This window comes from Phodopus roborovskii, unplaced genomic scaffold, assembly GCF_943737965.1.
Source record: "Phodopus roborovskii unplaced genomic scaffold, PHOROB, whole genome shotgun sequence".
Lineage (NCBI taxonomy): Eukaryota > Metazoa > Chordata > Mammalia > Rodentia > Cricetidae > Phodopus > Phodopus roborovskii.
This window is the reverse complement of record NW_026125729.1, coordinates 484,904-503,221: the sequence shown is the minus strand read 5'-3', so window position 1 is coordinate 503,221 and position 18,318 is coordinate 484,904.

The following is an 18,318-nucleotide window of genomic DNA, read 5'->3' as shown; positions in this document are numbered from 1 at the left end:
AGTGTCAATGTCTGTCCTCTATGTGCATTTACACACAAGTGCATGAAAACTTGCATATACACATATGCACAAACACATATAATTGTGATTATATAATGCCTATACCACACACATACAAGCAAAAGAAATCCATAGGGCACAAGCAAAAATAGAAGCAAATAATATTTTTAATATCTAGGACTATTCTGGGTGTGGCTGTACATATCTAAGATCTTATTAGCATGGATATTGAATGGGGCAGATTTGCAGTTCAGGGCCAGCTTAGACTATATAATGCCTTCTATCTCAGCAGTGGGGTGTCAAAAGAGAGAAAAAACAAATAGTGATGTAGTCATTAGATAAATAATTTTAAATATTTGAGTTCACACGTTAAAAAGACTCAGGGATTTCCAGAAAGGACTCACCAAAGTACAGATAGGTATATTCTGACGTTTGAAATAACCACAGCTATAATAAATAAATAAATAAATAAAACTTTAGGAGGAAAAAGTACCTTTTTAAAAATCCAAGCCAATATTGAACATACCTAATTCATAAAACTAAAAGTAGTAGATAGAAAAGGGGAAACCAGCAAGGAAAAGTAGATGTGATCCCCAAATATGTGCAAATTATGTCACCTGTAAGATAAGATAGCCACAATCATTTCTGGGTAATTATTTCAAAAGACTAGATACCAATCAATATCTATTGAATTAGAAGAGAATCCTTAAAGGCAGATACAGATATATTTTGAAATCTAAATATTTGGGCAAGAGAGATGGCACAGCAGCTAAGAGTAATTGTTACCCTTGTAGAGACCTGGGCTCAATTCCCAGGGTCCATGTGTTGGTTCACAAACATCTGCAACTCCATTTCCAGGGAATTCAATGCCCTCTAGTGGTACCCATGGGCATCAGGCTTGTACATGGTACACAGATATACATGCAGGCCAAACACTCACACACAAATTAATATGTTTATAAATGTTTATTTACTATTCTGTTATACCTTTATGAAAGCAACTTATGGAAAACAAGTTAATTTGGACTTTCAGTTCCAGATAATTAAGAGTCCATCACTTGGGAAACATGGCAGCAAGCAACAGGCATGATGGCAAGAGTAGGAAGATGAGGGCTGATGGGAGATGTCATTCTGTAAATATGTTTCTCTTATTGGGTTATGAATAAAGCACTGGTGGCCAAGAAGAAAGCAAGATAGGCGGAACTAGGAGACTAGGAGGAGAGAGGAAGTAGTAGGGAGGAGTTCCAAGATGCAGGACCTGCAGGGTTGGATGCAGGTCTCTCTCTCTCTCTGCTAAGATGAGAACGATGAGAACACGTGGAAGTACTTAGAATAATAGAAATGGGTTAATGTTTAAGACAGAACTAGCCGATAAGAAACTAGTAACTGGCCAACAGAATTATATCTAATTAGTTTCTCTGTGTATTATTTGGGGCTGGTGCAGCTCTGGGCCCAGGCCTCCAGGGAAAACATATTCCTAACAGAGGGTTTCATCTTGACCTGCAACTATCAAGCAGAAAGAGTAAACTGGAAGTAGGGCAAGACCTTAACTCTCATAGCCCGCCTCCAGTGTCATAGTTCAACAAAGGCACATCTCCAAACCCTTCCCAAACAGTAGCACCAAATGGGGACAAAGCATCCAAATGCCTAATACTATGTTTGACAAATCTCATTCAAATCACCACATTTCAATCTGTGTTCCCCATAGATTACTAGTCCAACAAATGTATGGTAATACTCTTGACATTGATAGTCTACTCCCTGGTACTATTTTTTTTTTTGTCAGTTTTCTATTGTCAGGCTAAAAGTCCATGATAATGGTAATTTATGTAAAGATGGATTGATTTTGGCTTTTATTCCCGGAGATTCAAGAGTCCCACACGGCAGAGACTGGAGCAGAAATCAGAAGGCATGACAGCACGAGGGAGTAGCTGGGGATTCACATCATGTAGTGCAAGCATGATAACAGAGTGTACTGGAAGCAGGGTAAAGCTTTAAGCTCCAAAGCCTGCTGTATCAGTTGCATGTCTGTTGTTGTGAAGAAACACCATTGCCAAGGCAACTCGTTGAAAAAATTGCTTATTTAGTTTTACTGTTCCAAAGGGGAAAGGATTTGTCATGGAGGAGACATAGTAGCTAGGTGGCAGAAGTTGAATAGTGAGGGCATAAATGCAAAGTGGTGTGGGGTTTTAAATGCTCAAAGCCTGCCGCCAGTGACATACCTCCTCCAACAAGGCAACACCTTTTCAGCTTCCATAAACAGTGCCATCAGCTGGGGAGCAGGTATTCAAATACCTGAGACAAGTGGTGACATTTTTCGTTCGAGTCATCACAGGAGGAAATTTAAATGAAAACATGAAATGGAATATGTTAGAGTGACTATGAATGTGTAGTAAACATACAAATGAAGCATTGCAAAGATAAAGCATGTACCAAAAGAGATAGTAATCATAAAATACCACCTCAAAATAATGAGAGAAAGGTGTAAATATGAACACAATCCAATTATCAAACCAGATGAAAGGAAGGAAAGAGGGAAACAATAGCAAAATACAAAATACATAGAAAAATAAACAGATTATATTGTGGACATAAATTGCAATGTGATAGGAACTACAATAAATATAAGCAAGGTCCACTCTAGAACTAAGTTCAACAAGCCTGCAGGCCAGTATGGAACCTAAGTCACATAGGTACATTGTTATTTACATTTTGCCCATGAATGTTCTTTCCTACAATAGCAGAATGCTCTACAAACACATAAAAACAATTTGTGGTTGGATTAATTTAAAAATAAGCACATATCCTGCAAGATGTTATCTGAAACAACACATATGTATGTAACAAGTACGGTTTTTCTGCCTGCTGCTGCTGGTCTTGTCCCGCAGCCGCGCCAGCCCCAAATAATACACAGAGACTCTGTATTTGATACAATGCTGTTGGCCCTGTTACTTGTTTCTTATCGGCTAGCTCTGTCTTAATTATTAACCCATTTCTGCTGATCTATGTATTTCTCTTACCGGGGAGCCGGCGGCATACTGCTTTCTCCAGACTCTCCATCTTGACTCCTCCTTACTACTTCCTATTTCCTCCTTGTTTCCTAGTCCCTCCTATCTTCCTTTCCTATTGGCCAACAGTGCTTTATTATTAACCAGTATGAGAAACATATACAGAATGACATCTCCCATCATATGTAAGAAATAAATAGGTGTATTGAAAAGAAATAAGAAAAGAAATGATAATTTGAGAAAAGTTGAATTGGTAGAAGGCAAAAGTAAAATATTTCAGTGATGAGAACAAATGGACATTATACATAGTCAAGAAAATAAATGAAATATATAGTCAGGATATGTTTAACAGCATAGCTTTGACATTAACTAAAAACTATGTATAAATATGTAGATTAATAAATTAGTTGGAGACTCTAATACTAGTAATTTCAGACTAGTAATTCAAGCGAACAAAATTTAAATGGGCACAAGAAAACAAGACTGGAAATTTATTTCAAAGAAAAACAATTAAATAGGACAGAAAACATTCTGTCACATGGAACTTGTGATGCAATTTACTGGTTGTGACAGTCTCTACTATTGAAAATGGTATGTCTGATATGACTACAGGCTTCTGCAACAGCAGAAGCAATCCTCTGCTTTGCAAATATGGACATTGTACAAAAGTTTCTATATAAATAAAATACAAAATTATGGTATGCATTAGTACATCATGATGTGTTTCTAACAGCAAAGTGTCTCGGGAACTCTGGAGGTAGGGTAAAATTACAAATGTCAGGAAGGTTTTTGTGTAGGGATCTCTGTGGAGCAAGAGGCACTCCTGTGAGATTGCTTTTGGTTTTTGTAATTATATGAATATTTTAATGTAGTCACTGAGCAATACAAGTGAAAGAGATTCCTCCATGGAGACAAATTTACTCTTAAGTAAATATTTGGATGCTCTGTAGAAGACTGGATTGATTTCATAATAATTTAGATTTATTCATGGAGTTTATATGTCTGTGGAGTGACAATTGTCCATTTAAATAGATGTCTCAGAGCATTTAGTATAACTCCTTTACTGTACATAAGAGGAAATGTAGCCTGTTAGGTAAGAGACTTGAAAATTGCATGGGAGATTTCTCTGTAGAAATGTATGTATTATCTATATAAACTTATAATTGTATTTGGACTTGTCCAGCTCACAGTGAGATATTTAGCAGAACCAGGTCAGTAGTCTATTTTTTCCTATTGTAAAAATTATACTGTATTTTCTGGGAAAATAATATTCTGGTGGGAACAATATATTTTATTTATTTAAATTAAAAATTTTAATCTTAAGGTTTCAAATTAACTGTCCTGAATTATTTTCATCTGAATTATTTATATGTTTAAAATGAGAGTTTAATTTTATGTGTTTCAGCTCATTTAAGTGAATTATATTCTGAGATAAATTCTGCTTATATTAGTTTTATAATCAGAAATTGGAAATAATCCATGACACCATTATTAAAAATAGAAATTGAACTAGTTCTTCCCTTCCCCCATGGACCTCTTAATTCCTGTGAACCCCAGTAGGAATTTTCCATTGTGCTCTTGAAAAAAAGTGAGCTAATTAAGAACCGCCCCAAGAAATACCTTAATTTTAGGACATGCTTTGTTTTACATTTAAATATATTTTTGAAAAAAACATATTTTATTTGATTAACAGTCATAGATATTAATTATTCTAAATACACAACAAAAAACATATATACATGTACTGATTCCTATATAGAGGAATTCTGTATAAAAGCTGGTGTCTGTCCATTTTCTTACCTTTTTATGATACATGAATTATTGCTATAATTTAATAGAAACTAATTCTGTGTTAGTATTTAGTGAGTGTATTAGCTTACAACATGGCATAAGCTTTTCTTACAAGAACTTAATATTCCTTCATTATTTTTTAAAAGTCTCATATAATGATGTGTAGTGGGACATTCATTTTGTCTCCTTCTGTGGCCAGCCAATCAAAAGAGTTGACAGACTTGTTGCCCTGCAAAAGTATGACTGAAAAATTCTCCTATTGTTCCCCAAATGTCACGTAATCAGGATGTGATCTATGCTTCTGATATAATCCTGTGATTTTTGTCTTAAAATACTCCTGCAGTAGCCTAGGTAGCCTCTCCCTCTGGACGTTGCTGCATCATCTTGCTAGACAAAGTCCGTACTAGTGGTAAGATTGAACAATAACGCCTTGCATTTGCAGTTCTGTGAGTCTATCTCCTTGATGGTCTCTGGGAGTCTTCATGACTTGGTCATAACTGATGGGAGATGTCATTCTGTATATGTTTCTCATACTGGTTAATAAATAAAGCACTGTTGGCCAATAGGAAAGGAAGATAGGAGGGACTAGGAGACAAGGAGGAAATAGGAAGTAGGAAGGAGGAGTCAAGATGGAGAGTCAGGAGAGAGCTGGACTCCAGCCGCCTCCCCGGTAAGAGAAGGCCATGTGAAAATACATAGATCAGCAGAAATGGGTTAATAATTAAGGCAGAGCTAGCTTATAAGAAACAAGTAACAGGGCCAACAGTATAATATCAAATACAGAGTCTCTGTGTATTATTTGGGGCTGGTGGCGTGGCGGCGGGACAAGACTCGGCGGCAGCAGGCAGAAAAACCATACTCGTTACACATAACAGTTACTAGTTTGCCAAATGTTAATTTTAATAGACATATACATTACATATAATAAGCATATATGTTCTTGGATAGTTTTTAATTCCAGAAATTAGAAACACCTGTCTGTGGAAATCTGAGGGACATATCAGAAACAATAAATATGAATCTAACAACTCTGAATTCAAGATGTTGTGTTTCTTGGAAACCTTCCTCAACATCCCCAGAAAATATAATATGAAGTTTAAGACACCTTTTTGAATTATGTGAACTTCCCATGAGAAAACAAATGCCTTAAGAAGAAAGAGAGAGGGGGGAGGGAGGGAAGTAAGGAAAGAAGGAAGGATGGAATGGAGGGAGAAAGGAGGAATGGATTCCAATGGCTACCACCACCTAGGTTTTACCCACCCTAAATACATACATTTTCAGCAGCATTCATAGACTATAAAATGCCCCACATCTCCTTAAGGAGAGGCTCCCAAAAGTCTCATCTGACTAATGTATTAAAGTCCAAGTATAGGAACTCTAGATCATCCAATAAATAGCAATCATAATTTATTCCAATCATGCTTATATAGCTTGACAGATGATAAATAGGATAACTGGAATAAAAAAAAACTTGGTTTTAGAAAACAAGAGAGACATAAATTAAAATATATATCAATCTTGGTTATCTATAAGAGAATCTTTATTACTATGTAGATTGATTCAAATGCTAATTTCATCAGAAAAGATGCTCACAGACAAACTTAGAAATAATACTTAGTCAATTGTCTTGGATACATAAAGTTAATCATCAAATAATTCATGTAAAAAATTCTATAGATAGTACACTCATATATAGTTGAAAATGATTGAATTACTGATACCTGCAATTTGATCTACAACAGCTAAACAGCAACTGTTATTGTGAGTAGTGCCTAAAACAGATATTTTAAAATTACAATCAGAGGAGCATAAAAACAATGAGCACAATCATGAATATATTAATAAAATGATACACATTAAAATCTTTGTGGTTGGTGTTCACTCTAAATTCATTTTAATCATGCATGTAGCATGCATAAAAAAGCAAAATGATTGTGGTGGTGCATACCTTTAATCCTAGCACTATGAAGGCAAAAGCTGGGGATTTCTGTGAGTTTGAAGTCATGTTGATCTGATAGAGCAAGTGCTAGACAAGCCAGAGCTATAGAGACCCTGTCTAAAATAGAAACAAAAACAAGCCAAGCCTTTGAGAGCTAGAAAGAATTCTGATTATTATTATTAACATATTATTATTATTTCTCTTCTATAGGACCCTAGTTCCCAGCACCCACACTGGGGAGCTCATAGCTGCCTGTAATTCCAGCTTCAGGAAATCAGCTCACTCTGACCTCCAAGGACATCTGCACTTGCATGCCCATGTCACACATGGACACACACATACAAACAATTCAGATTCTTGAAAAGTAAATTAAGATGTGCTAATACATTCATAGAGTGATACTTGTCTGTGACTTTGGATAGGATGGTCATCTATGAGAAGTTTATATTTTAGCAAATACCCTGGATATATGTGTGATGAATTCTAATGGAAATATAGGGTGGGGTACACTTCATGTGAAAGGTAAGCTAGAATGACTGTAAGCTGAGAGACGACTTGGCATGTTTTAGCAGCACGAGAAAAGTAAACATGTCTTAGAATCATTGGTAATAGGTGATTCTGAGAGGAAGGCCAAAGTCTTATCACACAGGGCCCTTTGTCCATAATAAGAACTTTGGACTTTTTCCTATTGTTATCATTAGTATTTCTATATTTTTATGTAGCCAGTGTTATTGCTTAATAAAATGAGCTAGGTAAAATACGTTTTTGATAAATGTAAAAAATAATTTAAAAAAGACATGCCTAAGTAAAAACAGTTGTGTTGGATATACAGTTGCATCTTTCTGCAAGAAAACAGAAGTACAACTTCTAGATTACCACTAACCTTCATTGTTCTAAACTTACTTTACATTAATAGCATCGTATGATTATTAAACAAGAAACTATGGCAAAGACACAATCAGATGAGATTGTGTGTCACATGAATATCAGATAAATAGGATTAGTGCCCTTCTGAAAAGATGCGATGACAGAATGATCCCTCTCTGTCTCTCCCACAAACACACCTGCCTCTCATCTCCACCGAGTAAGCATTATTCAGTCAGAACCTCGAAGTGTGAAGCCTGAAAAAGGGTCCTCAACAGAAGCTGATCATGCTGGTATGTTGCCATGGAATTTCATCTTCCATAAATATAAGACGTGAGTTCCTGTCTGCAGTGATTTGCTATAATGTCCTGAACTAAGATAGGTGTCTGTTGTTTGCAGTATTTTTCTTTCTAATCAGTGTTCCATACACTAATTCACTTAATTATTTTCAATAACCCTAGATGTAAGACGAGGAAACAGAGACAGAGCACAGATAGACCAACTCATTCAAGGTTATACAGTTACTGAGTGCAGTTTGAAAAGTGAGGCAGTTTGACCATAGAGGTATTCATGTATTTTTATGCCATCATTACCAATAAGTAATAGATATTTCTAAATTATGCCCCAAACTGAGCTTTTGTGTTCTCCTGAAACCAATCTTATTCCTCTAGACTTTTCTCTCCATTAGGACATGACACATTCAAAAGCTAAGAAAAAAATGTTATGAATAACTTGCCACCTTTTCACTCTAATGTGTTGTTGATGGTGTTCATAAACAAATCCCAATGATTCTAAGTTCAAATTATATGCAGAAAATGACATGTTCTCCAAACCTCCAGTGGCATCATTCTGATTCAAAATAGCATTATTTCTTTTGCTGTAGTCACTTCTATAGAGTGTTAATTTGGTCTTTTACTTCCAATTTTGCTTCTGTGCTTTGAACTCCAGAGTGAATTTGAATGCCACTTATAGTAGAATCTAGAGTTAAGGGCAGAGTTCAGTGGTAAAGTACTTGTCTAGTTTGCAAATTCTACTGGGTTCAAACCCTAGCAGTTAAAAAGAAGGGAGAGAGACACACACAGAGACAGAGACAAGAGAGAGAGAGAGAGAGAGAAAGAGAGAGAGAGCTATGAGCAGTAGCTCACTCCTGTAATTTCTGCATTTAAGAACCTGAGGCAGAAGTGCTGCTGTAAGTTTTTGGTCCAGCCTAAGTTACAAGATAAGACCCTATCTCAGAAAATAGAAAAGAGGAGATGAGAGAAGGGAGGGAGTGGTAGAAAAGGGGGGAAGACCAAGTCCTGAAAATGCTCTATATGGTTATGAATGTTTTTTCTGCTATTTGTTTACATCTCCTTAAACTACTTTTCTGTATCGTGACCTTATGGAAATCTGGAAATATCAGCCGTACCCCTGCATCAGGGTCTTTGAAAATTGTGCTTCTTCTGCTTAAAATGATTTTGTTCAGATAGGGGTGTGGTTTACTTCCTTCAGAACCTTAATGAAATGCTATTTTCTCCCTGTATTACATGCACTTTCCTGCCAGCCTGGTCCCAGAGCTGTGTCAGTACCAAAATAACACACAGAAGCTCTATTAGTCATAAAGCTGTTGGCTGGTTACTAGTGTTTCTTATTGGCTAGCTCTGTCTTAAATATTAACCCATAAACACTAATATATGTATTTCTACATGGTCTTATATTACCAAGAATGCCAGACTCACGACCTCTCTTCCCAAGATCACAGCATGACTCCACTACATTTCCCAGAATACTCCACATCTCCTAGTCCCACCTATATTGCTTTCCTATAGGCCAACAGTGCTTTATTCATTAACCAATAAGAGAACATATTTAAAGAATGACATCTCCCATCATCCCTGAGACTTCCTTTCCTGCTTCATTAAATGTAGTCCCCACTCAGTCATTATACAACTTTTGTTTTGCTTGCTTGTTGTCTATTTCTTTTTATTATAATCTAAATTCTGGGACAAATAAATGTTATAGGCTGCTATAGGATTAGTTTCTAGAATAGCTTTTGATATGTCATTGCCTGTGAGGAATCATGCAAGGGGATCAACAGGTAGCATTAGAACTCATGGAACATGACTGGGAGGTTGGCAAAGCCATGCCTGAGTGAACCTTGGAAAGGCAAAGCCCCAAGGGCTACATGTCCTAAGGACTTCATGCTGCTATTGGGCATAGCTGATTGGGCATACCTTCATGGTCACCACATCCCTCATAATCTATGAGTTCTATGAAAACTCTCAGAGGGTTTCTAGCCCTTCATTTGGCAGTGTTCTGGTACTTACAGTAATAGTGACTGACTTTTTCCAAGTATTGGTGCTGGATCAGATTAATTACTCAATTACCACCCTCAGAGAGAATGTAGACATGTAGAATTGTTAGTAAAGTTAAGTTGGATGTTTTGTTAATGGTTTTGAGGTAGGAAACAATTTAAAATTTAGACACATTTTTAATATTTGAAAAAGGGACTCCTTGAGGTCAGGGAATAGAACAATGACATATTGAATATTGCTGGCTGACTTATATTTCTTGCTCTGATGCGTTGGTGATCAACAGTGATGATTAATTCCTTATATGCATTTCTGCCATCAGCTTCCTAATACATAAAAAAACTGTAGATAAATGTGTATGCACCTTGGGACTGATCAATTTTTATACATGAAAGTTCAGATTTGTGATTAGTTTTAGACTTTTTTTATAAGATCACCCTTTGAGATAAATAATAAATTAATTGATTTTTCTTCCATATAACCACAAAATGTAGTCTGCCAATAGAAGAACTGGCTGAGGAAAATACCTTGCTTACTTATACTGTGTTAATCTTTAACATGTTGCTTAGACAAAAATGCATGTGGGCTCTTGGATATAATTTATTTTTCACTTGTAATACATAAAATATTCAATAGTGTAAGAGATAAGGAAAACAGGTTGCTTTTTACTCATATTCATTGTAATCATTCACTTAAAAATATGTTGTTAAAAGCTTTGTAATGTTTATATTGCTTGAAGGATTCTTCTGAGGTAGATAAGCTCTAAGGGAAATGTTAAGAATTCGTAGAACAGATACATCTGGTTACTGGTAAGAAAAGAAATAAAGACATTAGAGAGAGCAATAACAGAAGGTGTGTGTGTGTGTGTGTGTGTGTGTGTGTGTGTGTGTGTGTGTGTGTTTCCCTTTTCCACTAGCCCCAGATAGTTAACTTTTGCCCACTTCACCAGCCCCAGAGAAAAAGTCAATTGAGTGATTCCACAGACTCCGTGACTCCTCTCAGTTCCTGATCTGCTGAAGGCTGGTCCTCACATCACCAGTTGCCATACAGTAAATATTTGCTGAAAAATGAAATGAATGATGTAGTGCCCAAGATAACTTTACTTAGTTCCAGATTGGGCCCACAAAATGGCAGCACTGGTGATAATGTCCTAAACAGAAGGACTCTGATTGGATAAACAGAAAGCCCAAGTCACCTTTCCTCAGGAATCCTGTGAGGTAGGGTTCTCCATACCAGGAAAGCCACTCCCTCTTTTATCTACCCCAATAGTCACGTTCCTCAGACAAAGCCATCTAATTCCCCTACAGCCTGATCCAGATTCAGGCTGCCATGCTACATCCCTGACTGTACTGGTCCTCACCATTCCACCTACTGCTACCTGTCCCCTTAAACCTGGCAAGCATTTTTCCACATCACCCACTGTTCTCTGAAACCCTTGAGAAACAGCTCAGTAATTTGAGACTCTAATAAACTTTTCTTTCAACCCATGGGGTGGTCCAGTTCAGTGATTTCACTGAACCTTGCTTACAGCTTTTTATTAGAAAAAGCTATTTCCGTTCAGAAATTTCTCTTATTCCACATGTGTCACAGTCCTACAGACTCTCCCTGTACAAGAATTAAATACATGAGGCATACTAACAGGTTTTACATGATATATTTGACACACATAAAGGTTACCAGTTTAGACACTACTATTTAGATATTTACATATGTAGAGTAGAATATTTAGATATCCCATAGCTTTGTGAAGATTTTTTTATATATATAAACACCTTCTCAGCCAATATTCCCATATCCTAAGCGGGAAAATCAGAGGCTTCAGATGCTAGAAGTGAGCTTACTGCCAGTGACCTGACTGGCAGATAATATATATAAAAAAGAACATCTTTTCTTTCAAAGATTTTAAACCGGTGAATTGTAGAAATGTAAGTGAAGAACAAATCCTCATTAAACTGTAAGTACCACTATTAAGTACTGATTAAAAGGAACTAAAACATATCCATCTTTTTGATCCTTTAATTCTAAGATGAGATTTCTAACTGAGACTTTCTGGTACTAGAGCTGCATGGGTATAGGCATTTAAAATGAACTTCCTCAAAATAAAGCACTATTTAGAATATCAGGAGTCTTTTCACATATCTTCATAAGTCAGTTATTTAACAGTACTCATCTTAATGGGGACTATCAAATTTTATACTTACCACCAACATTCTCAGAACTCACTTGCAATTCTTAAATTAATACATGGCATAAGGCATTTATATTAGGTGGGAGCTGAGATAAAATCTGTTGCAAATTTCAAACAGGTGGCCCTGAGCATCTTATAGAAATAACTTTAAGATACTCCAACTGCCATGTTATTTGAGCTGGCATTTTGGTCTTGCCTTGAGGACACATAACTGACCCAGAAACCATTTTGTGATTATCAGACAGTGACTGCTATTAAATAGGAAGGTATTTTTTTTCCTCAGCTCCAGGGTTATTAGCCTTAGACAGCTTAAGTACAGCAATAACTGCTGATCCAGCTAGGGAACTTAGAGGTAAATGGGACTTGTGGTCTCTAGGAGATTCTTATGTTTCCATTATCTGCTATTATAGAAAGTAAGACTTATTAAACACAATTTTCTTTACCAGATATGGAAAATGGGTGGACCTTAGATCTCCTGTTAAAATCTGCTCAGCAATTTTCAAGACAGGGGAGGGGATATGATAAAAATAACATGTCAGGAATTTTAATACCCATTTATATGATCTTGAATAGAATGCATGTATTTTTATGTGTAAATTTGGACTATTCTAACTTGAGAGAATCAAACTCAATCCCATGTGACAAAAAAAGGAAAGCAAGATAAATTGAGTTGTATGTCTTAGCCAAGTAATAAAATACACAATTATTGTAAAATCTATTAACCCAGACTGTATGGTATTCTATTAGTTTATGAGAAATATCTGGATGAATTACCACAGAAAAAATCACATACATGCATACATACCAAATGGAGTCTGTTTTGTGTTAATCAACTACTCCTGAGCATGGGGTTAGCCTTGTTGTGTGGTTAATAATTGCAGTATCACTCTATTGGAGAAAACTGTTTTGTTCTTCCCCAACAGCTTTCAATTGCAAATAGTTTCTTGGTTAGGGATAGAAATTTGTGTGTACTTTCCTTCTGCACACTGGGATTGAACTTGTGATATCTTATGAATGCTGTCACAATTACTATGATATCATATGTCCATTGTCACCTAACTTTCTATACATCCCAGACTTATCTGTGCAGGGAAGCTATTGCCCACAGTTAGCTGGGTCCATGCATATCATTTAGTAGTCATGACAATCCCTCACAGACATTGCCACAGGCCAATGTGTTATAGACAATTCCTCAGTTGAGGTTCCCTCTTTCCACATGACTCTAGGTTGTGTCAACCAATCAATAAAAACAAGCCACCATTAGTTAATAGCTACTAAGGGAAGAGGAATCAGTTTTTTTCTGTTACATAGTAACAGTAAATTATATATGCTGCAGTCAATAAGCTGACATCATGTTAAAGCAAGGAACTGTAATTAAACACAAGGAATCAATAAAAATAATAATAAGTAAGTTAATGAATAAATAATAATTGTACTGAAAGTAGGTAAAGGGCTAGATAGAAAGGAAAAGGAGAGGGAATTGGTGTGAATCTGTTCAAAATACACTCTATGCATATATGAAAGGAGAGGGAATTGGGGTGAATCTGTTCAAAATACACTCTATGCATATATGAAAGGAGAGGGAATTGGGGTGAATCTGTTCAAAATACACTCTATGCATATATGAAATTGTCAAAAAATACATTTTCAGGTTCTATAATAAGATCATCCTTTTTTAGATTCTACATATAAATCAAGCAATGTGGTACTTTCTATGCTTGTCTTATTTCAATTAACATAGTTCCATCATATGGTCATAAATGGTAGGATTTAATTCTTTTTGTGGTTAAGTACCATTCTATAGTATATAACTATGTTACATTAAGGAGTGGAAACCAAAATTTCTTCTTCGATCGAGTAGTTTCACCAAACGTTGAGTCTGAATTTGAATTTTCTACTTCTCTCCATATCTCTTCTATCTGTAGTCTGTGTTTCCTGCCTGTTGTTTCCTGCCTGCTGTGTTGTGATTGCCTACCAATGTGTCCATCCCTAACAAAGGGCTAATGTTAGGGCCTTTTGTTTGTTTGTTGTCTTTTGGACAGCATAAAAAGTATGATGTGGTGATACTTATCTACCAAAATCTTTAACAGAGTGTGTCGTAGTTACTAGTCTGTTGTGAAGAGACTCCATGACCAAAGCAAGTCTTACGAAAGGTTTTTTATTATGGTGGTGAACATAATGACAGGCAGTCAAGCAAGGAGTACCTGTGAGCTATATGCTGATCTGAAAGCAGGAGAGAAAGACTAGGTCTATTGTGAACTTTTGACACCTCAAATCCCACCTCTAGTGACACACCTCCTCTAACAGGGTCCCTCCTACTCCAACAAGGTCATACCTACTACTCCTTCCCAAAGAGTTTACCAACTAGGGACTAAGCATGCAAATGTGTGAACCTATGAAGGACATTATTATTCAATCCACCATAGAGTGTTACAAGGGAAGAAGTTACATTACCGATCCAAACTGAGCCAGAATAGTACTCAAAATCTCACACAGTTGTCATCAACCCACATCCACACATTTTCTACAACATGGTTTAAGGTTTCATTTAACGAATTGATTCCTTTGGGCAAATGATTAGGGAAGTCCAGGGATAGTATTTCAGGAAGCATACTCATAAAGTGAAGGGTATACCATAGCGTAGCATATTCAAGAAAATGCAAGTATTTTTATATGACTTAAAGCAAATGGAGATGGTAGATGTTGTGACACAAATTGTTTTATATGTTCTGTGAAATGTTTTCAAGTAGGGGTGAACACAAACTAACCATTTATTTCAGTATGTGTATCCTGAATATTTCACAGAAGGGAAAGTAAAAGAGAAAGGTATTAGAGTTGTGGAAATGAGTCAGTTTGCAATACACTACATTAATATCGGTGACAAATTCCATGGTTTGTATGAGTGCCACAAAAGCAAGTAAAAATTTGGAAACATTCAAGACATTGTTACTAGAACAGGACCTGGTGACTAGGATAGACAATAATGATCCTCTAAATTTGTCTACAGACTAAATTTCAGAATCATTAAAGATACTCTCTTAAGTACCACAAGTGAATTTAGATAGAAGATTGCATTAAAATTTCAGATTAGCTGATTTAAAATAGGAAGACAATTTTTGGATTATATGTATTTGACTCAGTATAATCACAAGAATCCTAGAGTGTGGACAAGAGCCAAGGGGTCAGGGTCAGAGAGATAGGTGACAAAGGCTCTTCCTTCCATCACATGTTTTGAATACAAATCAAGGAATATGGACAACATCTAGAAACTGGAAAGATCAAGAAAATGTGCTCTGCCATAAGTTCTTTAGAAAGATACATTGTCATACAGAATTAATTTTGTAATTCAGTCTTAATTTTGATCTTGTAGTCCTAATATTTGTTTCTAATAATCAACATTTCAAAGTGACAAATTTGCATTGTTTAAAACTGGTAAGTCTACATTAATTTGCCCTCATAGCAATACCAAAATAACACAGTGACTAACCAATTAAGATTAGGAAGGATAAAAAGGAACTGAAAATAAACACTGAAAAGCTAAACTAATTGCCAAGAGTTGCCATTGATCAAGATAGAAAATACAGAAAAGTAATGAGGCTTGGGACCAGAGATAGAATAGAGAATATTGAGGAAATGTAGGTGATTATGTGTGTGCTGGCTAGTGTTTTTCAATGTGATATAAGCTAGAGTCATGTGAAAAAGGAAACCTCAACTAAGATAATGCCTTCGTAAATTCAGCTGTATATGGTTGTGAGCCTAGCCTTTAAAGGCTGAGCCATCTCTCCAGCCAAACACTGAGAGAAACAATTAATAAATGGGACCTCTTCAAACTTAGAAGCTTCTGTAAGGCAAAGGACACAGTTGACAAAACCAAACGGCAGCCCACTGACTGGGAAAAGATTTTCACTAATCCTATATCCGACAAAGGGCTGATCTCCAAAATATACAGAAACTAGTCAACAAAACACCAAATAACCCTATTAAAAAATGGGGTACAGAACTGAAGAAAGAATTCTCAATGGAGGAAATCAAAAAGGCTGAAAGACACTTAAGAAAACGCTCCACATCCTTAGCTATCAGGGAAATGCAAATCAAAACAACTTTGAGATACCATCTTACCCCTGCCAGAATGGCTAAAATTAGAAACACCAGTGATGAATTATGTTGGAGAGGATGTGGAGAAAGTGGAACACTCCTCCACTGCTGGTGGGAGTGCAAACTCATACAGCCATTGTGAAGATCAGTATGGCGGTTCCTCAGGAAAATGGGAATTAGTTTACCACAGGACCCGGCAATCCCCCTCTTAGGCATATACCCAAAGGATTCACATCAATGCAACAAAGACATCTGTTCAACTATGTTCATAGCAGCACTATTTGTAATAGCAAGAACCTGGAAGCAACCTAGATGCCCCTCAATTGAAGAATGGTTAATGAAGATGTGGCACAGCTACACAATGGAATACTACTCTGCAGAAAAAAATAATGGTATCTTGAAATTCCCAGGCAAGTGGATGGCACTTGAAGAAACCATCCTGAATGAGGTAACCCCGTCACAAAAAGAGAAACACAGTATGTACTCACTCATATATGGATTTTAGAACTAGATCAAATGATCACCAGCCTATAATTCACATCACCAGAGGAACTAGGATACAAGTTGTATTCTAAGAGATTCATATAAAGTCCCTCACAGAACTGGAAGGGACAAGTCCCCCAGACCTCAGGTAACGTGGGGGAGGACAGCTAATGGAGAGAGAAGTAGGAGAAAATGAGGGGGAGGAGAGGAAGGCATGTGCGACCAGGAGGATTGAGCCTGGTTAGGAATGGAAATTAGGAAAGAGAGAGAGAGAGACAGAGACAGAGACAGAGAGAGAGAACATAAAAGAGGGAGCCAATATTGGTTTGAAGATAAAGTTGAACACAAAGAAAGGTCGAGGGAACTACAAGACTGCTCCCAACTAACAATCTCAGCTCCTGTGGTAAGGCTATCATAAATGTCCTTCCCGGAGAGTGAGATCAACAGCTAACTTCTCCATGGAGTTCTCAACTAATGCCTGTTGAAAATAGGAGCAAGCAGCCATACATAAACACTGAGTCGAACTAGAACCCAGAAGCAGAGGTAGAGGACAAGACCATGCAGTAGAAGTACATAGAGACAGCTTACCTGAACAAGGAGGAGCTAAGGGCCACTAGACTGATAGCTGGGAAGCCAACGGGGGACTGACTCGGAACCCCCTGAATATGGGTCTCAGCCAGAAGGTCTGAGCAGTCTAAGAGACCTCAGACAGTAGAGCCAGGATGTATCCCTGGTGCACAAAAGGACTTTGCAAACATATGCCCCATGGAGGGATAACTGCCTTATTCTAGAGATAGGAGAGAAGCCCTAGTCCCTACTTAACAGGACTTGTCAGATCTACATGACCTCAACTGGATGGCATTCCCCTACATATGGTATTGTGGTGGGGGGTTGGGAGGGGAGGGTGTTTAGAGTGCATGTGAGAGGGCAGAGAGGGCAAAAGGGAGGGAAGGAGGGAGGGAGGGCTGGAGGGGAGGGAGGGAGCGAGAGGGAACTGGGATCGACATGTAAAATAATAAATAAATAAATAAATAAAACGCTTTGACTCCAAAATTTTAGTTGAAGAACAAGTTACTGGGGAAAAGGATTTCTATTTTTGTTTCCACAGAAAATGAAAAGATGTGGATTCCTTCCAGACTAATGTGGTTTGATCACGCCAGACCGCCTGAAACAGAGTACAAGCTGATCCTACATTCCAAACAGCTGGACAAAACAGCCCTACAGACTACAGCTAGGATATCTGAATCTTCTTCGAATCCCCCAAGACAGCACCCCTTACCAGCAGGAAGTAGTTTGGAAAGAACGACGCCCAAATTCCCAAATATTGTGTATAAATGTTTGTTTTCATTTAATTGGATTTTGTTATATAAAATTAAATTAAAAAATAAAAAAAATAAATTCAGCTGTAAGGCATTTACTTAATTATTGTTTGACGGGGAGGGTCCAACCAATGGTGGGTGGTATTCTCCCAGGGTTGGTGATCCTGGGTTCTATAATAAAGCAAGCTGAGCAAGCCATAAAAATCAAACTAGTAAGCAATACCCCTCCATAGCCTCTGCATAAGCTCCTGCCTCCAGGTTCCTGACATGTTTGACTTCCTGTGATAACTTTATTCAATAATGAACTGTGATTTATTGAAAGCATATGCCAAATAAACAC